Below are 6000 nucleotides of genomic sequence, written 5' to 3'. Positions count from 1 at the left end.
TGTATCTCTCTCTCTCTCTCTCTCTCTCTCTCTCTCTCTCATTCTTTCCTTCTCTAAATCCTTCTCTCTCCATCACTTAGTCAACCTCAGTCACTTTCTCACCTCGCATCCACTCTCTTTCCCCCTCCCTTTCTTCCTCTTCCTCTCTCTCTCTCTCCCTCCCTCTCTCTCAGTCTGATGTAGCTCAGTCCCTCCCCTCGCTGTCCTCCATCTCCCTCCTCTTCTCTCCTCTCCTCTCTCTCCAGTCTGTTTCTCTTCAGTTCCTTCCGCTTGCTCTCACCGAATGCACCGGCCGTCTCTTCTTCTTCCTCCTCCTCTTCTTCTTCTTCTTTTTCTCCGCTCCTCTTCTCTTTAGGATATTTTCCACCCTGTATCCATATGTCCGTATAATCTCTTCTGTATCTCTCGTGTCTCCTCCACTTCACCTCGCTGTGCGTTTCTGCTTCTTGAGCATGAGAGGAGTCGCTCTCTTTTCTGCCCTCCACCAGCATGAGCCGAGCACAGGGATCTCTCAGCGCAACTTTCGCACGGACGCATTAAATCGTCGTCCTGGAGCGCCGTTCCTCATCACAGGAGAGAAGCAGATTTAGGTAAGCGCACGCACCTGCACACATACCTGGAGAGATGCCTGTGTGTGTGTGTGTGTGTGTGTACATGTCCTTTGCATCGGTTGCATTGCAGTTGTGTATTAGTAGTTAGGTTGTAGAGATGATGCACCATCACCAACAGCCCCTGCAATGTGTCCTTACACTCACTGTCCATCAGCAGTTTATTTATTTATTTTTTGTCTTTCTGCGCTTCAGATTTGCAAAACCACTTTATTTTCATCTCTAAAGCTTTCTTCTAGTTTGCGAACATGATATACTCATTATACTCGTACTGGTGCATGGATTTGATCTTCAGCCAGCAGTTGGAGAGAGAGAGAGAGAGAGAGAGAGAGAGAGAGCGTGCGTGCGTGCGTGCGTGTGTGCGCGCTCGCGTTAGTGCGCGCTCCAAACAAGCGATTAAAACTGCAGAGAGAGAGAGAGAGAGAGAGAGAGATTTTCCGTCCACGTAACGCGTTTTGTGGCGTTCACCTTAATATCAAACAAGCATCCACAAAATAAAACGCAATAACAGCACCTCGTGTCTCGTGCAAGAAGTGCATTTGTGCACACGCGTTCCGGTATCTGACGCAAACGTATTTTTTTTGCATTAAAACAGAAGGCTAAGAAGAAGAGAATGGGGTAACAATCACAAAACTTGCATTAAGTAGCCTTTTTTTGCGCTCCTGCATATAAAATCTGACCAGCAAATCCCGTGCATGAGACAGGGGACGCGATGAAGTTGCACGAGATATTTTGCATGCGTGAAAAAAAAATGAAAAGAAATGAAAATACATTAATGCATTAGTGCAAATGCATTAATATTCTAGTTCGGTCAGCATTCCTGCAGGCTATCGTTTTTTTTTCTTTAATCATCTCTCTCACTCCTATCCTCTCTCTCTCGTTTCTCCAAAAGCAATGCAAACTCGTTTGCATCGACGTTTGTAACACTAGAGCGATTTGCACGTGCGACACCTTAAAAGACATTTCCGGACTGCACCTGATCGCACGTGCAACACTTTTTGCAGCCGTGCATTCGAACGTGGAGGGCATCTTATACATGTATGCACTTGCATGCACGTCATACACAATGGCATCATAGCATACAGAGGGAAAAAAATCCTACATATAATGTGCACAGCTCAGCTCTTGCACGGTATAGCGCGTGCATGCGAGTCGCTGATGCTGACCGGCGGGGGGCGCTGTCGCACTTTTCGCCTCCGATGTCACATTCCACTTTGAAGGCTCAGTAATTGAGTGATTATGATGGATGCGTCCCAAAAAATACAAATGGCCGAGTGCGATTCTGGTAAGCACCTGCGCCAGAGCGAGAGAGAGAGAGAGAGAGAGAGAGAGAGAGAGATTATTATTTATGCATGGTCATAAATGTAAATTATGGATGAATCTCTGAAATGATTGTAAAAGGTTTTCCATTTGTTGTTATTGATTGTTAACACTGCTGATCTGGCATCTAGAGTCCTGCTCAGGTTGAAAAGGTTAATTATTCGTGATGTGGCTTGGAAATGGAGGACAATTCGACGTAATTTGTTTTTCACACCCGACGTTTCAGCTTTACAGTCATGCTGAGTGCAGAGCGAAAATGCCAGCGGTGGCTTTAGGCGAACACCTGCCTCTCTGTGTCGCAAGTCCATACAAACGACCCCTGGAAAAAAAGTGAGAGAGAGAAAGAGAATGTGTGTGTGAGAGTGTGAGTGTGTGTGTTTGTGTGGGATGGCTTAATGTTCTCTGGCTAGCCACGCAGCATGTGAGTGATGGATAGACTGCTACCTGCTGTTGCCACAAACCTGCATGAAGAAGTGGGTCTATTTGGAGGTAACGGCCCGGAGAACACCATCTTCTCCGAGGTTCTTCTCGGTGTCGGGCCTCGTCCTGAATATCAACAAGCGGCCTGCTTTGGCAGAGCGAATAATAAGCACTGTCTTGCATTGGCAGGAGGTAGCGGGGTTGTGAAAGGGATTGTGGCTGCAGCTGGAGGACTTGGCGTCCCGTGGAAATGGCTCCTTCGTGTGTCCTGTGTGGATGGCCTGTTTGAGCAAGGTTTATGGCAGAGTTTTTTTTTATTTTTTTTTTATCCGCGTGCATGGCAGATTAATGAGCACGGCTGTTGTGATTGTCGGCGTTCCAGATGATTTGTCCCAATGAGCTCCTAAATGGAAGGTGATTGGTGAGCATCGTTAAGGGGCTTGGCGCAGAGCTGAAGGCGTTTGTGTGATGTAATGATAAATGAGGAAGGTATGTACGGGTTCCAGGGGTGGGAGGAGATTCGTAGGTCACGAGTCCGCTTACTTTAAGTTCTTATTCCTGTTCGTTATAAGAACCGATTTTCCATCGTTCCATATTTTGGTAGAACCCTATGCTTCCTTCGTGATCTCAAAACTTCCCAAGAAATGAAAATAAATAAATAAATAACTTCCTTCTCCAGGTTAGTATCCTGATCCTTAAATGTAAATATTAAATTTAAATTCATCCCGTAATGACTTCGAGCTCCTTTTATATGTCAGCATATCTTCATCCAAAAATCCCTCTTCTCCTGCCTGGAGTCGCATATATTCCGTGTTCTTTTGATCACCCAAGACCTCGACCAGATAATCTTACACATCCCCGGCCTGCAATCTCATAACTCTGCTTAGCATGTCAAAAAACTCAAACCCTGGGATTTATTCAATACTCCAGGAAGCCCGGGAGGTAACGCAGAAGTGAGCCGAATGCTATTTTTACTTAGTGTCCCATCCTCTCTCCCGTTCTGAAGACTGCAATTCGAGATTCGCACAAGTCAGCAGGAAAAAAAACGGAAAAAAAACTCTTCCTGCTGAACGGAGAAGCCGGGATGGATGTCGCAGGATCAAATGGTAAATGAATCATCCTGAACGCTTGCAAAATTAATTAAGACAACCGAATCAAACCTTCATGAGCTAAATATGATGCATCTTTCCTCCGGGAGAAAACACAGGAATGACGACGGCAACCGAGGAGCAGGAAATTATTTGTGAAAAGACGCTAAAAGCTAGCGCAGGGCTTAAGAGCGGATCATTGCCGAGGGATTTATGTTGTGGTTAAGGCACTTAGGCACTTAATGGGATGTGGTGATGAGGTTCTGGGGCTTATGAATTGACCCAATACATACGTAGACACATACAGTACGTCTTTCGATTTTTTTTTAAGACGCACTATAACTGAGAATAAACACTACGTCTTTGCAGATACTCTTCTTTCACATTTTCACTTCAGGACTTAAAAAAGAATGAGACAGAATGCAAGAGAGAGGTGATATACCTGGACAAAAACAATTACTGCAGTAATAAACAAATACAATTTGGCGGCAGCCATCACAGGGTAGATCACGCTGCGGTTCAAGTGGCCTCGGGAATTGGAAGGCAATTAAAAAATAATAATGAAAAGCAGCCATTAAGTCTTCGAGGCTGCGCTGTTTATTATTTTTGATCTTTGCTCATTTTGTTCTTGGATAATCCCCATCATGTTTGATTTCATTCCAGTGAGTCAGACCTGAGGCTTTTCTAGTCTGTTGACGTTCGTTTTGGCAAAACGCAAATACTGCAATAGAAATTAACTGATACTTTGTTTGAGAAACGCCTCTGAGAACGATATTAGAATAAGTATTAGAACAAGTCAATTTTTTATGAGGCAATAAAATATTCATAGCTATGATGACGGTTCCTGATTAGAGAGTTTGGCCGTTCTCTTTGATATTACGTCCTTCGGCCTAAAACGGGTGAGTCCAGCCACAGCTGATGAATATGTCCACTTGTGCTCTCTTTCTTTTCTTTAAATTTAGCTTAATTACTATCTTTTGTTTCCTGCACAAATACTAATCAGAGCCACGAGACTCTGTTACCAAAACTTGCTGAGATATCACATATTCCGATTTTGCCACCTTTGTGGTATACGATCAAAATGAAAGCCTCAAAATGAAATTCTACTCAAATAAAACTTCCATCGTTTGCACCAACATTTTGACATTTTTCAGCACAGATTTGCTAATCTGACTCTCTACAAATCATCAGTCCTTATTTCAGATGTTTTCCCAGCCTTCATCTCTGCAGCCGATCCTATGTTGACCTTCAAGCTTAGGGAGATAAGGCTACTGAGTCAGAGCTCACTGAACACGCTCCACTGACGGCCAATCAGACGAGCAACTTTGTATGAATGAAAGAAAAATCTGTGGCAGGAAATAGTTTTGATTACAGTGCACTTGGCAACCGGCAAACGCAGGTCTACAGAGACGGAGACGTGTGTTACTGAATACTTGGCCACCGTTCTGTCTGATATTCATAAATTATTAACTGCTGTGGTCATTTGCAGTGATTAACCTCAATAATTCATCTAGTTGTGTAATTGAAAGGCCTGAATGAAAGGCTTCCAGGGGATCATGGACCCCTGCTTGGTTTTTTTTTTAAAACATTGTTGACAAATTGGGGGAACCGGTCCCTATGATCGATGGTACAATGGCCCACCAGCTGGTCCTCCGTCGTAGTTTGTCCCGACGAGGGTGCTAGGATTATTAATAAACAAAGGCAACCTGTAGGTGTGGGAAGGAGGGAGGGAGGGAGGGGGGTGGTTCCTGCCAGCTGGCTCAGTCACTTTCCAACCTCGCACCCACTCCTCCGCGAGAGAACCATCCAGCACCTGCCAGCCGGCTGACAAATGAAAGCCTGCGTTCACAAATTCCACACGTGTCCTTGCTCCGGACTGAATTTCCCCTGTTACATATGAAATGAAGTCGTTTCTCAGTGGGAGTGTTTTTTGTTTTATTCTGTTGCCTTTTTTCTTCTATCTGTTCCCCAAAATGAAAAGAGAGATAAAAGGCAAAAGACTGGTCCCTTGACAAAGGTGATCTCATCCCCCTGGATAAGTACTACTGAGAATGCTTGAGCCGGAAGGCCTAGCTCAAGTGTGCCATGAATGTAGGCTGAAAGGAGGGCTTATGTACCTCCTTCGTCCTCCTTCATGTTCAAAGATGTGCAGCCATGCCTCTATCGATCAGCCAGAACCATAAAACATATGAGAAACAATGCTTTTTAGTTTCTGGTTCATCCTTTAGTGATTTTTTTTCCCAACTACAGACAAACAAATTCAACTTTGATAATTGGCTTAATCCAGGCAGGCTGGCGCATGAATATTAAGTGACTCGTTATGATCAGGGTCGAGACGCATCGTCTTATTAGAAGTCCTTGTTGGGAGAGCTCTCGGCAGTGTTATTTTTCCGACAGCAGGGTTGGAGGTGGTGGGCCGGATGGAGAATGCTTAATGTAGTGGAGGGAACAAGCGTGACTCAGCATAATGCCGCAGCCTCAAGGAGCCTCTCCAGAGAAACAACCACCAGTGCTCAAGATCTCACCCCTCCTTACCTCACCTCACCTCCCCTCCTGCATCCCCC

At 44.8% G+C, this 6000-nt stretch overlaps 1 protein-coding gene across 1 annotated transcript in view; it reads left to right on the top strand.

Annotated features, from left to right (window-relative positions):
• Positions 1-228: 228 nt before the first annotated feature.
• brinp1 (bone morphogenetic protein/retinoic acid inducible neural-specific 1) overlaps positions 229-6000 on the top strand; it is a 127153-nt gene continuing 121381 nt past the window's right edge. Inside the window, exon 1 of the mRNA XM_058383650.1 lies at positions 229-590. The gene's annotated coding sequence lies outside the window, so the exon portion shown is untranslated. The remainder of the gene's footprint in view (positions 591-6000) is intronic.

Source organism: Hemibagrus wyckioides, linkage group LG28 (genome assembly GCF_019097595.1).
Source record: "Hemibagrus wyckioides isolate EC202008001 linkage group LG28, SWU_Hwy_1.0, whole genome shotgun sequence".
NCBI classification, from domain to species: domain Eukaryota; kingdom Metazoa; phylum Chordata; class Actinopteri; order Siluriformes; family Bagridae; genus Hemibagrus; species Hemibagrus wyckioides.
The sequence above is the reverse complement of the archived record's forward strand: the minus strand, read 5'-3'. Positions and strand labels throughout refer to the sequence as shown.